The sequence below is a fragment of the Neophocaena asiaeorientalis genome, unplaced genomic scaffold (genome assembly GCF_003031525.2).
Source record: "Neophocaena asiaeorientalis asiaeorientalis breed wild unplaced genomic scaffold, Neophocaena_asiaeorientalis_V1.1 scaffold58, whole genome shotgun sequence".
In the NCBI taxonomy this organism is placed as follows: Eukaryota; Metazoa; Chordata; class Mammalia; order Artiodactyla; family Phocoenidae; genus Neophocaena; species Neophocaena asiaeorientalis.
In genome coordinates, this window is record NW_020172644.1 from 522,502 (window position 1) to 542,249 (window position 19,748).

The 19,748-nt window shown below is 38.8% G+C and overlaps 1 protein-coding gene across 5 annotated transcripts in view; it reads right to left on the reverse strand.

Annotated features, from left to right (window-relative positions):
* Positions 1-19,748, reverse strand: part of ALPK1 (alpha kinase 1) — a 122,789-nt gene that overhangs the window by 91,699 nt on the left and 11,342 nt on the right. For all 5 annotated transcript variants that reach the window (XR_003002481.1, XM_024739472.1, XM_024739471.1 and 2 more), the window contains exon 2: positions 7,127-7,175. The gene's annotated coding sequence lies outside the window, so the exon portion shown is untranslated. The remainder of the gene's footprint in view (positions 1-7,126; positions 7,176-19,748) is intronic.

Below are 19,748 nucleotides of genomic sequence, written 5' to 3' on the forward strand. Positions count from 1 at the left end.
ATTCTTAAAAATTAAGATCTGTGGTACTTTTCTTCCAACAATGCAAACTAAGCAAAATTTCCATGGTTTCTGCTATGTGCCAGGGCCTGCAGGGGATGTAAGGATGAATGAGACATAGTCCCAGTACTTTTAGGACTCAGGGTTTAACAGAGACAGCAAACACAAATGTGTATCTCAAATACAAGACCGAGTGTGATCAGATATAGTTGAATTCTAAGCAAAGAATGGGTAAAGGATGGGGGAGAGGAGATTTAGTTCAGTTATTGTTTATTCAGAAGTCCAAACATGAGCCAAACACTGAAGGACGGAGACACCAACAAGTGGGAAAAGTGGGCGAGAGGCAGGGTATAGGAAACGAGGGAAATGGTGTGAAGAGATGCATTGCAGACAGATGGCATGAGATGGGGACACAGCAAGAGCAAAGATGCAGAAGGATCTTGCAGATCATAACAGGAACCAGCAGGTAGTCCAGGGTGCCTGGACACCACTGAGAGATGATGAGTTCAGGCCATTTCTGCTTGAAGTGCCCATGAAACCTTGTAGAGAAATGGCGCTCTCTACAAGAGGTGGGAAATGTTAGTTAAACTGAGGAGAGAGATTAGAACAGGAGATCAATCTGGGAATCATCCACACAGGGGCAATAATTGAAGCCATTACATGAGATTAAAGGAGGCAAAGGTTGGATATGAAGAAGACATGGACTTCTAGAGAATGCCTCTATCCAGGAGTCAAAGAGTGAAACAGTGGCCTACAGAAGCAGCAGCTGGAAATGTGAGAACCAGGAGAGTGTAGAGACATGATACTGTGCAACAAGTTCTACAGGAAGCCCCAGGATAACAACTAGGAAGAGGCAACTAGATTGGGTGCCTGGAATGTTCTCATTGATCTTGTAAATAGATGTTTCCGAAGAGGACAGACCAGAAGAGTTGATGCATGAGTGTTAAACAAGGAAGTTTAACAGAACTATTCTGAGAAGCACTGCTGTTAAGGGAAGGAAAAAGAATATAGTCTCAAGGGAAATAAATATTTCATAAGAATCATTAGATTTGAACATGTGCATAGGCTAAGGAGAAGATGTCAGAAGGCAAAATTTTTTTTAAAAAAAGATGAAAGAAAGGGACTATGAATAATGAGAAAAATCACAAAATAGGTAAAAAGATGTTGGTTTAAGAAGATAGAAGGAGTAGGCTTGGACACAAGGTAGAACATTGTTTTTCTGAGGCAGAATGGAAGGAGAAATGAATGGCTAATGATATAGAGAAAATCTGAGAGTTCATCATGGATAACCCGGTAACCTAAGTCAAATAGAAGGAAATCTGGCAGGAGTGAGTTCAGCTTGAAAAGAGAGATCCTGGATTGAAACAGGTGCTGTGGAGAACTGGAAAGATAATCAATTAAGGATGAATAAAAGAATCGATAAGCATCTTTGAGAACCCAGCTATGGTTCACCTTAATGGATCTCATCAGAGTCAGCTGGGGAACTGTCTCAGCTCTGGCTTAGAGAGCTGAGCCAACAGAGGGAAGTGCATACAATGGAGGTCAAAGAAACAAAACAGAAGTCTAAGGAGGCAAGGGGCATTTTACAACACTTCAAATGGGCAAAGTGTTCTATTGCTGCATATCAACTACCCAAATACTCTTTTACAATGTTATTTTCACAACTCTGTAAATTTTACCTGATCCATTTTATGTATTGTGAAAGACATAAATAATATAAATGGGTATTAAGAACTTCAGACAAGTTGTTCTTGAATCCTTTTTAAAACTTCACTGAATTTCCAATTTGGGGGTTGAGCCCAAACTAATTTATTTAGGGCCCTGTGGTAGACTGGTTTCCATTTTTTCTCTCAACTGTAACTAATGAATTAATTGTAAGGCTTTGTGTAAAGTCTATCCTCCCCACTATAATATACATTCCAACTGGGCAGGGAATGTGCCTGTTTTGTTCTGTTCTATATCCTGGAATATTCAGCACCTGGAATAATTCCTAGCACATAAGAGGTATTCAGAAATATTTGTTGTTGACGTGTGGTTGCCAAGGGGGAGGGATGGAGTGGGAGTTTGGGGGTTAGCAGATGCAACCTATTATGTATAGAATGGATAGAAAACAAGGTCCTACTATCTAAACCATGACCTTCATAATTTTCATACATGTACTGACCACAATCATTTCTTCCACTACTAAGCTATATATATAATAATAAAAGATGAACAATCAAAAAAAAAGAAAACAAGGTCCTACTGTATAGCACAGGGAACTATATTCAGTATCCTGTGATAAACCATAATAGAAAATAATATATTAAAAAAAGAAGGTATATATATATATAACTGAATCACTTTGCTGCACATCAGAACACAACATTTACACATTGTAAATCAACTATACTTCAATAAAAAAATTTGTGGTTGTTAAATATTTATAAAAGAAGATATCGGATAAGTCTGGGCAACCTCTCTTAGTCAATTTGTCATATGCATTGCTTACTGCATGTTTGATAAGTTTGAAGTGTTTCTTTTTATTTCAGGAATATCTATAATGTTCAAAGAAGATAATGCCTTTTATTGTCTCTATAAACTATTACATTCTCTGCCTACACTGTTGAAATGACAAGAAACAACATGCTTACTTTTAATTCACCCTCCAATCTCCTCCTTGCAAACGGATGTAAAATTTTCAGAGTATCTCTTAGTGTCGATCCTCATCAATCTTAACAGAAATTTCCACAAATTTATTACCGTATTGCTTTATAAGATCATCATCAGATTTTCTGAAAATTCTGTGACAATGTTTATGTCATAGTCTCTGGCTCAGAAAATGAGTCAGTTAATTAGGTTGTCTGCCGGAACAAATGTTTTAGTCATTCACGTCATGATCTTAACTGTCTTTCAGCAATTGAAGAGCCTGTAAATTTATTCTTTCTAACGCCTCACTGCCGCCCTCTTCTGGTGGCACATAACAACACAGGCACATGAGATAACTAAATGTATATTTTTACTTAATGAAAACAAATATTGCACTCCACAGAATAAAAAAGATACTAATAAATTACAAGACTGAGTAATGATGTGAGAAAATGGAAAACATTTTGAAACATTATAATGTGACATATTTACCTCACCAATAATCTTCTTTTAACTCCATTTCAGTAAAAATCCATTAATCTTTTTGAATTTCATTATAGAAAAAAAATTAATCCATTGTTTTATCTCTATGATGTTTTAATATAACAACAATAAAAATTACACTTGTACTACGGAGAAAGAGTTTGCTAACCAAATTAACAGTGTAAAAAGCACTGCAGGGCATGTTTAAATTGCTTGAGAGAAAAAAATCTATTAAGCTATTAGAGTATTTTAGAATGACTAAATATATGAAAGAAATACTGATAATTCAAAAGAGTATTATCTATTTATGAAATGCTCCATAGGTCCTTCACTTTCAAATAATGCAGTGGTTCTGAACATACATATCACCTGAATCCTCTGTTCACACTATTCTCTTGACTCCTACCTTATTCTCACTACACATCCTACAGTCGAGGAGGTCTGCCACCTTCTCATAAACGTGGTCTCCACGCTCTCTGTCTCTCCTGTTGCTGCCTGTACTGGGTCCTCTCCAGTTCAGACTGTTAGCCTCTATACTGGTTTTCCTGCTACCCGTCTCTTCCCCCATTTCCACATTCTACTCTTCATGGACTGCCAGATAGCTTCTTAACAACAGAACTGTGTCACTTTTCTACTTAAAAATGTCTGTTGGCTTGTTGTTGCCTATAGGATGAAGTCCAAGCCTCTGATCTTGGCATGGAGAGTCCAACCTGCCATGCTCAGCACTACATACAGTGCAGCATAGTTTCTGCCACTGAGCACCTGCCCTTAGTATCCTGGAATAGCATCCCCCAGCACTTTGTTTTTGACTCTGTGGCAGAGCTTGGTCGGAGGCTCTGTCATACATCAGTTACTTAACTGTCTTCCCAGAGACTGTGACTCCTGAGAGTGGCCAGTGTCTCACTGGTTCTCTTTTGAATCTCCAGCACACAACTGGAGCTAGCTGTGTAACTAACACACAGGAGAAGCTCAGTGCAGGTTTACGAACAGATAAGTGAATGAATGAATGAATGCTACTCTCCCCACCTTTAATGAAATCCTCATTTTCGAGCCTTAGATTATAATGCCATCCTCCTAAAGCCTTTCTTGACTCTTATCTAGCAGAATTAATTGCTATCACAGTTTTTTGTTCATGTTACAGTTAGCTGTATATACTCCTGTCTCCTGTGCTAGGTCATAATCGCTGAAAAGCAACCTGGGAGAGTGAAAAGGGCATGAGCTGTGGACACAGACAGCCCTGAGCTTGTATTCTAGTTCTGCCACTCATTCTCTGTGTCACCTTCAACAGGTAGCTCAGCTTTTTTTTTAATGTTTAATTTTTTTTTATTGAAGTAGTACAGTTGATTTACAATGTTGTAACAATCTCTGCTGTACAGCAAAGTGACTTAGTTATACACATATGGACATTCTTTTTTTAATATTCTTTTCGTTATGGTTTATCACAGGATATTGAATATAGTTAGTTCCCTGTGCTATATAGTAGGACCTTGTTGTTAAATTATTTTATTTTTTTTGGCCGCACCGTGCAGCTTGTGGGCGATCTTATCCCCTGACCAGGGATCGAACCCAGGCCCTCAGCAGTGAAAGTGCAGAGTTCTAACCACTGGACCGTCAGGCAATTTCCAAATTATTTTATTGTTTTGGTCAGCTTTTATGACATGAACATTATTTTCCTCATCTCTAAATGGAGCTAACACTGCTTCCCCATAGGTTTAATGCAAAGATTAAAAAAGAAAGTGAGGGAATTCCCTGGCAGTCCAGTGGTTAAGGCTCCATGCTTCCACTGCAGGGGGCGCGGGTTCCATCCCTAGGCAGGGAACTAAGATCTCACATGGCTCATGACACATACTAGACTTCCATGAAATTTTAGTATTTATTGCCTTTCCCTGAGGGTGAAGACCATATCTAATGTATATCTAGGTCTCCAGGGCTTCAAAAACTACAGAGACTCAGTAATGTTTGCTGAGTAAATAAATGAATTCGAGTTGTATTTGGTCAAAAGTAATATAAGTATATATTTTAACAGTCTTTTAAACTAATACAATTGGTTGTCATTCCTTCCTACTCACAGTATAAATATTGCATCCTAATACTCTGACATGTCTCAAATCAAATTTTTCTCACTTTTATGATTATAGTATTGAAAAGTATACAGATGTCACATAATTTGAGGCATAAATGTTTTCTAATCTTTCAGTTATACTTCCATTTTATATTCTCCTTTATGTAGTCACTGTATAGTATGTTCATGAAGTGTTTCAATAAAAAGAACTAATGTTTATTTTTTAATGGGATAACTATATTATACAATGTTAAGAAAAAGCAGAATATAAAATAGTTCATACAGTATGATAGCAATTATATTTTAAAAAGTCACTGAGGACCAATGATGTTTTTTCCAGAGACAGCAAAAATCCACCCTAAAATTCATATAAAATCTCAAGGGACCCTAAATAATCAAAACAATCTTTAAAAAGAAGAATAAAGTTGGAGGTATCCCACTTTTAGATAAATTGGACTACATCAAAATTTAAAAACTTGTGTGCATCAAAGGACATAATGAAGAGAGTAAAAAGGAAACCCATGGAATGGGGAAAATATTTGCAAATCATATAGCTGATAAGGAGTTAATATCCAGAATATATAAAGAATTCCTACCACCAAACAACAAAAACACAAAAATCCCAACTAAAAAACAGTCAAAGGACTTGAACGTTTCTCCAAAGAATATATACAAATGGCCAATAAGCATATGAAAAGGAGCTCAACATTACTAACCATTAAGGAAATGACAATTAAAATCACAATGAGATACCACCTTACACCCACTAGGATGGCTACTATGAAAAAAAAATAAGGAACAGAAAAAGTTTTGGCCATGCTGTGGAGAAGTTGGAACCCTAGCACGCTGTTGGTGGGAATATAAAATGGTGTAGCTGCTATGGAAAACAGTATGGTGGTTCCTCAAACAATTAAAAATAGAATAATCATATGATCCAGCTATTCCACTTCCGAGTACATACTCAAAATAATTGAAAGCAGGGGCTTGAAGAGGTATCTGCACTATTCACAATAGCCAGATCTCAACATTACTAACCATTAAGGAAATGACAATTAAAATCACAATGAGATACCACCTTACACCCACTAGGATGGCTACTATGAAAAAAAAATAAGGAACAGAAAAAGTTTTGGCCATGCTGTGGAGAAGTTGGAACCCTAGCACGCTGTTGGTGGGAATATAAAATGGTGTAGCTGCTATGGAAAACAGTATGGTGGTTCCTCAAACAATTAAAAATAGAATAATCATATGATCCAGCTATTCCACTTCCGAGTACATACTCAAAATAATTGAAAGCAGGGGCTTGAAGAGGTATCTGCACTATTCACAATAGCCAAAAAAAGATGGAAGCAACCTACGTGTCCATTAACAGATAAATGGATAAGCAAAATGTGGTATATACGTACAATGGAATGTTATTCAGCCTTAAAAGGGAAATTCTGACAACTGCTAAAACATGGATGAACCTTGAGGACATTGTACTAAGTGAAATAAGCCAGTAACGAAAGGACAAATATTGCATGATTCTACTCACATGAGGTCCCTAGAGTTGTCAAATTCAGAGACAGAAAGTAGAATGGCGGTTGCCAGGGGGCGGGTAGAGGGGAGAATGAAAAGTGTTTGTTTAGTGGTACAGCGTTTCAGTTTGGCAAGATGCAAAGAATTCTGTGGATGGATGGGAGTGATGGTAGCACAACAACGTGAATGTAAGTTAATACCACTAAATGTGTACACGTAAAAATAGTTACAAAAGTAAACTTTATGTGCATTTTACCACAATTTAAGAAAATAATTTAAAAATAATCAGAAGGAAATACACCAAAATATTGAGTTTTTGCCTCTAAGTAATATTTTTTGATTATTTTCCTCTTCTTTTCATATTTTCTACAATGACTACATATAGCTATATCATTAGGAAAAAAGAATTTAATTCAAAAGTTTTATATGAAAACTTACCCAAAATCCGTGTTTATTAGATTTCAATCCACTTCTGATTTAGAACTTCCTAGTTAAGAAAAAAAAAGTTAAACTCAGAGGCCTCTCTTATAATAAAAGTATAAACACAGTAGGAAATAATCTCTACTCTTTATTTCCTGCATTATGTCATAGGCATTGTTGCATGCTTGCTATCTGAAACATCCCGGTAAGAGAACAAAGGAAACTCACGTTCCTGTGTCCCCAGCGAGAGTGGGGAAGTTACATCTGGTCATCGCTCTTCCTCACTTTAGATACACAAGGAGGAGGAATATCACATCAAGGAAGACCAGATCCTGTCCAGAGTGCTTGATGGGGGACAAATCTCTTTTGGCCTCCCCCTTACCCGAGCCCCTTAAACAGAGGAGGAGGTCTCAAATCTCTCCTTAGACTTTTGAAGCAGTTCAACCGTAAAGGAGAGAAATCTCACTATTGCAGGTCTAAACTATCAGGGGTGGTACTATCTGATAATTTTGTTATGCAGGAAATAGCAAGCCTTTGCAGAAAAAACCCTACTGGATATCTTGAAGTTCTTAACTCCCATTCACCGACTTAACAAAAAATCTATTTATTACTTTTGGGGCTTGCCAGAGAGAGGGAATTCCCCTGGTTATTTATACAAAATTTTTTTTAAAAGAGTTTGCAGTAATAATCACTACTTTTTTATATGTTAACAATGGCAATACAGGACTTCCCTGGTGGTCTAGTGGTTAAGACTCTGCACTTCCACTGAAGGGGGCAAGGGTTCGATCCCTGGTTGGGGAACTAAGATCCCACATGCCTGCTGAGCAGAGCAGCCGGAAAAAAAAAAAAAAAAAGGCAATATATTACATTTCATAATGCTTTACATTTTTCAGTCACCTTGAAAAATCTCTCAAGGGGCAGCTTAGGTACCTAGCGCCCCTGAACCACCAGTTCTGGATAAGCAGCCTCCTGTGCTTTATTGCCACTTTGGACCTTGCTTTTTCCTTCCTTGTTTAAGCTGCACAGCCCTCCTCCCCACAGCTTTGAATTTCATGTCATCACCCACTGTCCCTCATTGTTGCTGTCAACTGCCAACTCCCAGGGCATTTAATTCCTGGATCCTTACTATTCTCTCCAAACCACACCTACTCTTGGAGAATTCAACTATATAGTGATGAGGGGTTCTCAGTTCCTTGAAATCGTTTCTTCAAAGATCTTGTCCTTAACCCAACTTTAGGTATTTGTTCCCAAGGTCATACAGCCTACACTTTGTTATGAACAAATTTATTCTTCCATACTTTCAAATTCATGTATTCCACTCTCTGTCCACTACCACACATCTTGTCCCTTTTGAGTCTCCCAAATCCAACAATCCTAACATTCCACTGGGACTTCTAATCCACTGATCCTATCACCTTTCCATAGACCCTCACCCCCTTTGAGGTCCTGTCTGTTCTTTTTAACCAGCTTAATTTCCATGGTCAATCATGATAATCACCATCCATATACACCTTTGACTCCCTTGTTTTTAATATTTGCATGTCAAAATAACAACTTTAGTTAAATCCAACTTTTACACAGCTGAGCAATGATGGGAAGAAAACATAACTGTGCCACCTGTTCTCACTTTAAATTTCTGACTCTGTTGGGAAAACTAATATTCAGGCTTCAGAGGCAGAAGCAGGCCTCTGACAGACCTGTGACCCTGCCCGGACTGCGCCGCCCCTGCTTGCACACCTAACAACTGCTGCTAGCAAGTCAAGTGGCGCTTATGATAAGGGAGTGGGTCTTGGAATTTCTTGAGCCCTGGGGACCTGGCCAGTCCCCCAGGGTCTGGAAAATCTTGTGACTCACATGGTGAAATCAACAGCATTTTAAAAAGTGAATCCAGAGCTGCATTTTTGCACGCAAACTGATGATATCAATTTGCGGCCTGGAATTATAAACGGAAGTCCCCAGAACTCCAATCTGAAGTCCCACCCGTGGGGTGGATGCACGGCCTGGGACCTTTCCCAATTGGGGCTCCAGACTGCTGTCACTTGAGACTTCGCAGCTGCTATTTGGAACCGGAAGTAGGTGTCAGCCCAATTCGGTGATGTATACCCTGTTACATTTCCCTAATATTCTTGTTTCTTTCCTTCTAATGATTGTATATTGAAATTAAGTTGAATCACCTTTCATTAAAGAATTGATTAAAGCTATTTTTGTGAAACGAGTGGTTATTTTGCCAGTGAATCCAATGAACCTTAAAACCGAAAACAGGCTTTCAGCAAAACAGAACTTCAGCAACTAATGCTGCAATCACACTGCACTTCTTGGGTCCATTCACCTTCCAATCTCTTAGTTGCCTATTTAACACTTTCTCTCCCTCCTCTACCCTCATTCTCAGCAATCAGAAGAGGATTTCCACAGACTCCCACCCCCCTCTACCAATCTAACAGCAGCTGCACCCCACACCCTGCCTTCCCATCTGCTGTCAGAGATGAATCACCCATTCTCTTTTTTTTCTTTGTGTGTGTGTTTAAAAGAAAATCAACAAATGTTTATTGAGATGTCATAGAGTACAAAATAGATTTTTAAATGCTTGAGATAAAAATCAAGGAACTGTTTATGTCAGTAAAAATATTAACTTTAATATGTTGTCTCTTGTGTATGGAAAAGATGGTCTTGATTTACTATCAGTAGGACATTCCCTTTGATTTGTTTACTTAACTAGTGATTAAAAAACTCTTACCTCCTGAAGCAATTAAATGGATAGTGTTGGTCTCATTAACATGTTTGGACCATCTGATTCACATGGAGACAGATAAATCTGAGAAATGTGAAACTAATAAAAACAGATAATTGCAAAATTACAAAGCACACTGGATGAAACGGCTAAAATCACTTGCCTATAGTACTTTGTGAGAGTGTACACTGTAACAACTCTTTTTAATTAATTAATTTTTTTAAAAAGTAGGTCATTGTTGGTTATCTGTTTTATTTTTTAAACTTTATTTTATTTATTTTTTATACAGCAGGTTCTTATTAGTTATCTATTTTATACATATTAGTGTATATATGTCAGTTCATATATCACGGTTCATCCCACCACCACCCCTGCAGCCACTTTCCCCCCTTGGTGTCCATATGCTTGTTCTCTACATCTGTGTCTCTATTTCTGCCTTGCAAACTGGTTCATCTGTACCATTTTTCTAGATTCCACATATATGCATTAATATATGATACTTGTTTTTCTCTTTCTGACTTACTTCACTCTATATGACAGTCTCTAGGTCCATCCACGTCTCTACAAATGACCCAATTTCATTCCTTTTTATGGCTAAGTAATATTCCACTGTATATATGTACCACATCTTCCTTATCCATTTGCCTGTTGATGGGCATTTAGGTTGCTTCCATGACCCGGCTATTGTAAATAGTGCTGCAATGAACATTAGGGAAGAATCAATATTGTGAAAATGACTATACTATACAAAGCCATCTACAGATTCAATGCAATCCCTATTAAATTACCAATGGCATTTTTTACAGAACTAGAACAAAAAAATCTTAAAATCTGTATGGAGATACAAAAGACCCCGAATAGCCAAAGCAATCTTGAGGGAGCTGAAGGAATCAGACTCCCTGACTTCAGACTATACTACAAAGCTACAGGAATCAAGACAATATGGTACTGGCACAAAAACAGAAATATAGATCAATGGAACAGGATAGAAAGCCCAGAGATAAAGCCACACATCTATGGTCAACTAAACTATGACAAAGGAGGCAAGGATATACAGTGGAGAAAAGACAGTCTCTTCAATAAGTAGTGCTGGGAAAAGTGGACAGCTACATGTAAAAGAATGAAATTAGAACACTCCCTAATATCATACACAAAAATAAACTCAAAATTAATTAAAGACCTAAATGTAAGACTGGACACTATAAAACTCTTAGAGGAAAACATAGGAAGAACACTCTGACATAAATCACAGCAAGATCTTTTTTGACCCACCTCCTAGAGTAATGGAAAAAAAAAAAAAGGGACCTAATGAAACTTAAAAGCTTTTGCACAGCAAAGGAAACTATAAACAAGATGAAAAGACAACTCTCAGATTGGGAGAAAATATTTGCAAATGAATCAACAGACAAAGGATTAATCTCCAAAATATATAAACAGCTCAGGCAGCTCAATATTAAAAAAACAAACAACCCAATCCAAAAATGGGCAGAAGACCTAAATAGACATTTCTCCAAAGAAGATATACAGAAGGCCAAGAGGCACATGAAAAAAAGCTGCTCAACATCACTAATTATTAGAGAAATGCAAATCAAAACTACAATGAGGTATCACCTCACACCGGTTAGAATGGCCATCATCAGAAAATCTACAAACAACAAATGCTGGAGAGGGTGTGGAGAAAAGGGAACCGTCTTGCACTGTTGGTGGGAATGTAAATTGACACAGCCGCTATGGAGAAAAGTATGGAGGTTCCTTAAAAAACTAAAAATAGAACTACCATACGACCCAGCAATCCCACTACTGGACATGTACCCAGAGAAAACCATAATCCATTCTCTTATGTAAAACCAATCATTCCATTCACACAATAATTCTACCCTTCTCTCTACTCAAGCACATTGATGCACGTTTTTGCTCTTCTCTCTCTGCCTCTTACATCACCAAGTTTTTACTCTCCACTGGCTCATTCTTATCAATTTACAAACAAGCCATTATTCCTTTCACCTTAGGAGAAAAGTCTCCTGACTTCACTTTCGTCAGTAGCTATTGCTCTTTGCAGCAAAAATTCCTTGAAAGAATTGTTCCTACTTGAGCTTTCAACCTGTCTTTTCCCATTCTCTTTTAAATGTACTCCAATCAGACTATTGTTCCATCACTCCACTGAAGCTGCCCTGGTCAAAGTCACTGATAAACTCCACATACCTAAATCCAATGGTCAGTTCTCACTCCTCATCTTAGTTGACCTACCAACAGCATGTACACAGTCCCTTCCTCCTCTACTGCCCTCCGGGATACCACACTCTCTTGGTTTTCCTACTATCTCACTGATCACTCCTTCTCAGACTTTTCAGTTGGTTCCCTCTCCTCTCCTAGACCCCATCATATTGGAATGTGCAAAGGCTCAGTCTCTGGCCCTCCTCCTTTCTCCATCTAGATCCACTCCTTGGTGATTTCATTCAGTTCATGGTTTTAAATACCACATATTAGTTAAAAGTCATCTGATTTCTATCTCCAGTTCAAACTTTTCTCTTGAACTTTTCAGAAACATATTTTCAACTGTTTGATATGTGCACTTGGATATGCAATAAGCATCACACTTTCAAGATGTCCACATTGAACTCCTGATCTGCCTCAGCTTATGCCTACACCCTTCCAGAAGAGTGAAATGAAAGACCAGCTCTTAGAAGAGCTGTGCATTCAGAAGACGCTGAGTGGGAGCAGATGGGGTGACTGGAAGGGATACATATTTTCGGGAAAATTTGGCCAGGGGAACTCCTTGGTTCCCTCATGTTCACTCAGCCTTTCACTTTGTAAGTGTGCAGCTTTCAGTCTAAAAAGCTTTTCCTTTGACAACCGTGACTTGGGGGAATTACGGTGTTGAGATGCTGTGGAACTTCTGAAATCTGTTGCATAATAAGTAATGCTTTTCTTTTCCACTCTGACTTCCTTTTTCACACACAGTGGCTACTAGCTTGCAGGTGAGAGGTATTACCAGCCTACTAGATGCTTCCCAGTAGCCTTGATCAAGAAGTATTTAAATTATAAAAGTCTTGAAGGTTGTGCCACAGTAATCTCTGATATATTATTTCAGAATTTAGATTTTTTTTTTCTTTTTTGTGGTACGCGGGCCTCTCACTGCTGTGGCCTCTCCCGTTGCGGAGCACAGGTTCCGGACGCGCAGGCTCAGCGGCCATGGCTCACGGGCCCAGCCGCTCCGCGGCACGAACCTGTGTCCCCTGCATCGGCAGGCGGACTCTCAACCACTGCGCCACCAGGGAAGCCCAAGAATTTAGATTTTTGAAACAGTTTATTATTATGAGTGCAAAAAGTGTTATTGTAGAAAATCTGGAGAAAAAGTAGGGTAAAAAAGAAAATAAGAATTACCTATGGTCTCACTAATAAATAAGCGCTATAAATATTTTGATATCATTGTTTCTGTGCATGGTTATAATACTCATAATGAAGTTTTAAAAAGTGTAAGTTTTCAAAATTTGAGTATTCTTTGACTATAATTAAGCAGTCTGATTTTTGCCTCTCAATTACGATGCCTACATATATTCAGAAGTGATTTAACAAAACATGGTGACACTGTACATATTTTGGTGGCACTTCCTTTTACTATGTCCTATGGTTAACTTAGGGATGTTTACTGCATGTGTTATCTTCTGTTTTTCTTTCAGCCTTACTTTGCAACTAGACATCCTTACCACTCTGCCTGCCCCCTACATCCCACCTCTCACAGATGACTAATCCCAACCCTCATCAGTGAGTGTTAACCTTTATCAAAGTTTTCCTAAGAAAAGATCTCTCCTATCGTGTATAGGGCAGGCATAGTGCACTTAATAGCAGGATGCAGGAGCCTGGAGTAAGGCCAGAACCTCCTTTGGAGTTATCTGTTCAAGTCAGGAAGGCACCTGAAGGACAAACACAGCTGCAGGTACTGGGGAAAGTCTGGTCTGGCAGGTATGTCATCTCACTTGCAAGGGATGTGAAGAGACACTGGCAGAGTTCTAGCAAATGGTTGCAATTAGAGGTGGAGGAAGTGTACTGCATGAGGTAGAGTAATGGAGTCACCCTAACAGCACAGCCAAGAGGTGGAAATAATAATTATTACCATTTATTAAACAAATACGACAAATAATAGTACCTGACTCACAAAACTGTAGTGCATATTAAGTAAGATAATGTATATAAGCCTTGTAGCAATAAGACTGACATACAGGTAGTCCCCCCTTATCCACAGGGGATCAGTTCTAAGACACCCCAGTGGATGCCTGAAACCGTGAATAGTACTGATGAAATAAAATTTGTATTTTAAAGTAGGACAAGAAAATTTAAGCATAAAATTCTCTCTCTGTCCGTTTGGGCCTCCTCCCTCCCCCTTTAGTGTGCCGTGTTCATCTGCATTATACATTAACCAGACCTCCTCAAAGGTGGGAATGCCTGCTCAACCGCAAAAGTCAATTTTTTTCCCCCTTTCTTCGACGCTAACGTTTTCTTAACTTGGTAAGTGAATTTTCGTTGACAGTACCGAACCTTATATATACCCTACATACATTATCTATGACAAAGTTTAACTTATAAATTAGGCACAGTAAAAGATTAACAATAACTAATAATAAAATAGAACAACTGTAATAATATACTGTAAAAGAAGTTGTGAATGTGGTCTCCCTCTGTCTCTTTCTCAAAATATCTTACCGTACAAATTTTATGCCTTTTTCTTTTAACTACACACTAATCATGCACTAGGGCCAAAATTGTTGCAGTCTGAGGTGTGACAGCAAAACTAGCACAAATTTCACTTTCTTTCTTTACAATTTCACGAACAGAAGATTCGTCCTTACCTTAGATCTTAGCAAATTCAGCGTACGACTTTTTTTCCTTTCCTTATTAATTTGAGAACTTCACCTTTTCACTTAGAGAAAGCACTTTAGAGCTTCTCTTTGGCATATCCGAATTACCAGTATCACTACTCTGGCTTTTTTTTTTTTCTTTTTTGCGTTACGCGGGCCTTTCACTGTTGTGGCCTCTCCCGTTGCGGAGCACAGGCTCAGCGGCCATGGCTCACGGGCCCAGCCGCTCCGCGGCATATGGGATCCTCCTGGACCGGGGCACGAACCCGTGTCCCCTGCATCGGCAGGCGGACTTTCAACCACTGCGCCACCAGGGAAGCCCACTACTCTGGCTTTTTAGGGCCACGGTTCAGTAAAATCATGGTGACTTGAACGCAGCGCCTGCCTATCACATACCGCCACCGTCGGACTGATAACCAAGATGGCCGCTAGGTGACTAATGGGCGGCCACACTCCACAAACAGAAGATCCACGCTCTTCACGCCCCAGCCAGACAGCGCGAGATTTCATCACGCTACTCAGAAGGGTGGGCAATTTAAAATTTAGGAATTGTTTACTTCTGAAAATTTTCATTTAATATTTCCGGATGGAGAGTAACTAAAACCATGGAAAGCAAAATCATAGATAAAGGGGGACTACTGTACAGAATATGCTCAATAAATATGCATTAATGAATAATGGATACTTATTATTAACTATCTTTATTCAGCATTGGTGAACAGATTGTCATTTATGGTGAGTAGGAGAGAGACCTGCTTTCATGGCTTCTTAGACTTTTAGATACTGCCTGTTCATGAATTCCCTGAACTCTGTGATCTGTTCACTTCATGTTGGATCCCAACCACACAGTAAGTCTCTTGCTCCCAGGCTCTTTCTATTCATCACGCATTAGGATACCTGGGTTCTAATTCTGGCTCTGTCACAAACCAATTGTATGAATTTAGGCAAATCACCTTTCCCTGCTAGACCTCAATTTACTCACCTCTAAAATTAGGGGGGGTTTAGAGATTATCATACTAAGTGAAGTAAATCAGACAGAGAAAGATAAATATTGTATGATATCACTTACACGTGGAATCTAAAATATTATACAAATGAACTTATTTATAAAACAGAAACAGACTCACAGACTTAGAAAACAAACTTATGATTTACCAAAGGGGAAAGGTGGGGGGAGGGATAAATTAGGAGGTTGGGATTAACATATATACACTACTATATATAAAATAGTTAATCAACAGGGACCTACTCAATACTCTGTAATATCCTATATGAGAAAAGAATCTGAAAAAGAATAGATATAAGTGTATGTATAACTAAATCACTTTGCTGTACACCTGAAACTAACAAAATATTGTAAATCAACTATACTCCAATACAAAATCATTTTTTTTAATGTTAAGAAAAGACAAAAATTTTTTAAATAAAATTAGGCGTGTTGCTAAGGTCTCTAAAGTCCTTTCCAACTCTACGATTCTGTAATGCTATTTCCACCACTCAAAATTCAGCAGCAAGTAACTGAAGATCAGTTACTTGCTGGTCTGCTAGCATAGGAGCTGGTGGTCTCCACGGGATTTAACGTAGAATTATTTCCTCCCTAGAATGAATTCCCAAAAAGAAACTGCCAATATGACCATTTTAATGGTCACTGGCACATACCATGTTATGTTAATGGCCCTGGACCTAGATGATGCTCTCCCCAACTCCCACCCTTCAGCCCCAACCTGAACCCCACTTCAGAGATAATGGTATCTCAATGAAACCAGCAAAATGGAGCTACAATGCTTACTCTGGGATAATTCACCCTCTCTATGATTCTTATTTCAAAAAATATTAGCTACATCTCTTCGATTTTATGACAATTCATGAGGACCGCAGGTCTGATAAAAGTTTGATAAAGCATTTCTCTATCTATCTATATTTTGTACGTCTATAATTAGGAATTTCAACAGATTGTATTATCAGTTGAGCTCTGTCACCAAGGACCAGCGAAGTTCAAAGATATTGCACTGGTTCGGAAAATATCCACTTCTCAAACACATTACAGCAGTATTTCCAAAATTTTAGCCATTTACATGCCACTTTCACAATCTTGACCATATCTGCATATTATCTGTAATAGTAGTTATTTAATCATTTCCTTAAAATCAATAGTAAAGTGGCTCACTTTCTTTTTACTTAACATCTTTCTGGGCAATAATATCCATGAAATCATACATTTTAAAAGCTAATTATATTTTTAATGCACATTAAACTAAGCACAACTCAAATTTTCAGTTTGGATATGTGACACCTAAAATCATTAATTTGTATACCATACTTTGGGCAAATGATATTAATATGTAACTGATATTTAAGCTATGATCATCTCTTTCTGTTTTTCAGACATAGAAGAATGATAGCATCAGATAATATTCTTACTTTTAGATTCATCTACTCCACTGAACTCTATAAACAGAGCAAATCACAACATCCTGAGAAAATAGATGTCACTGTCAATAACAAGAAACAGAGTCCCCCATATAGAGCGGCAACAAATACAATAAACATAAATATGGGGCCTCCCTGGTGGTGCAGTGGTTGAGTATCCGCCTGCCAATGCAGGGGACACGGGTTCGATCCCTGGTCCGAGAAGATCCCACATGCTGCGGAGCAACTAAGACCGTGCACCACAACTACTGAGCCTGTGCTCTAGAGCCTGTGAGCCACAACTACTGAGCCCACGTGCTGCAACTACTGAAGCCCGCGCGCCTAGAGCCCGTGCTCCGCAACGAGAGAAGCCACGGCAATGAGAAGCCCGCGCACCACAACAAAGAGCAGCCCCCACTCACCGCAACTAGAGAAAGGCCCTCGCGCAGCAGCAAAGACCCAACACAGCCAAAAATAAATAAATTAAAAAAAAACATAAATATGGAATGAGTTTACAACAAAAGTTTGAATGTCCATTCCTGTTAAAGTTCTTCAACCCATAGAACTTAAAATATCAGCAAATAAAAGCATTTACAATGAACATTTTATTTTGAAAAGCTGTCATTCTCTGCAAAAGATTAAGGGACAGGAAAATAGTACATGTGCTGTGTTCTGGGAAAGGGATCAGTGAAATTTTGGAATGGGAGAAGCCATGGAATTTCAGAAATATTTTGAAATGCACACACTTATTCTTAAGGAAAATTCCAGGTTCTAAACCCAAACTTAGATCACATAGCACTTAAGGGGGGATTGTTACAGCTTAACAAATCAGGCGTGCTCATTACACAGTATTATTTTATGTGAGATTTTATAATATCCATCATAATTTACATATAGCTTTTTTTAACTTCAAAAAATAATATTTTAGTGTTTAAAGTAGTTATTGTCTCTCTACTCATGCAAGTGGATGCTATAAAATTTTGGAGTCTTGTTGGGGGAAGAACTTGAAGAATTCATTTCAGACTCAAAAAGACATTTGAAGTGGAGAGTAAATTATTGCTAGAATAATTTAAAGTGTTTTGTTTCTTTTGAGGCTGCAGGTTGACAGGATTTGGACAAAGGAGGTGGGAAGACAGAAGTAAATTATTTTGGTCAGTGGATATAAAGACTTGACTTGGCTTTTGTTTACATCTGTTGTGTTATCCAAGCGGTAAATTAACCTACACCCACCCTTACCCAAAATAATGCACACCGTACAGTCATGTAATCTGCTGACACACCACTCAGACCTAGAGGTGCACAGCTTCTGTGGTACAATTACTAATACTCTTTTTGGTTCACTTGAATTCGAGGTCAAGGAGGAAAGAGGAGAAACAACAGAATCTTGAGACTATGATGAAGCATCATGTATAGACTTGTACAGCAACAGTGATTACATGTGAAGAATTAAAAATGTTCTTAACAATGAAGTATCAGCCAACCAAAACCGAATATTGTTTCTCATAAGAGTACTAGCTGCACTCAGTAAAAAGAAAAGGCAGAGGGAGATAGAAGCAAACAGGGATGCCATTATGTTGTGACATAAAGTCCCCTCCCTTCTAATCCTGCCTCTCTTTTTGCCCTCACCCACCTGCAAATTCCAAACAATTCTAAAGGTTTTAATCTGCGGCTTTAAAAAGTCATCCGGACCCCTAATTTTAAATGCTAAAATTGGTTAATGAAAGGACTCTTTTGAATAGAAATACGAAGGATTTAAATTTCTCATACTTTCTCTCTACATAATGCTTCTCCACATCCAGAATTCCCCTCGGGGTTCATCCCAAATGAGAAGAGCAATTTTTCAGCCTTATCTGTTTCCTGGCAAAACTATTGAGGCCATGATAAAAGTGACAGTTTCTGTTATCACTACCTATATACTCCAGGCAAACGTCCCAAGGTTAATTTTTCAAATAAGTAATCCCAATTCCTGTAATCAAAGATCATAGTTCAGTGATAAATAAAGCCAGATGTTCACTAGCAGCAGTTCTAGCAAGTCTCATGACTTGAGGACTTTATTATTTAAACTTTTTTTTTTTCTTTTTTGGCCGCCCAGCGCGGCGTGGGGGATCTTAGTTCCCTGACCAGGGGTGGAACCTGCGCCCCCTGCAGTGGAAGCCCGGAGTCTTAACCACTGGACCGCCAGGGAAGTACCCATTATTTAAGCCTTTAAAAGAAAGGGGTTTCGGGACTTCCCTGGTGGCATAGTGGTTAAGAATCCGCCTGCCAACGCAGGGGACACAGGTTCGAGCCCTGGTCCGCGAAGATCCCACGTGCCGTGGGGCAACTAAGCCCGTGCTCCACAACTACTGAGCTTGCGCTCTAAAGCCTGCGAGCCACAGCTACTAAGCCCGTGCACCTAGAGCCCGTGATCCGCAACAAGAGAAGCCACTGCAATGAGAAGCCGGAGCACCGCAACGAAGAGTAGCCCCCGCTCATCGCATCTAGAGAAAGCCCGCGCACAGCAACGAACTCAACGCATCCAAAAATAAATAAAATATTCAAAAAAAAATAAAGAAGCTGGTTTCTTTTCTCTTCCTAATAACCTAACTTTACTGCTGTAGGTGGTCCTTCGCCCCTCCCCCTCCCTTTCTGGGGAGTTTTCAGAAGT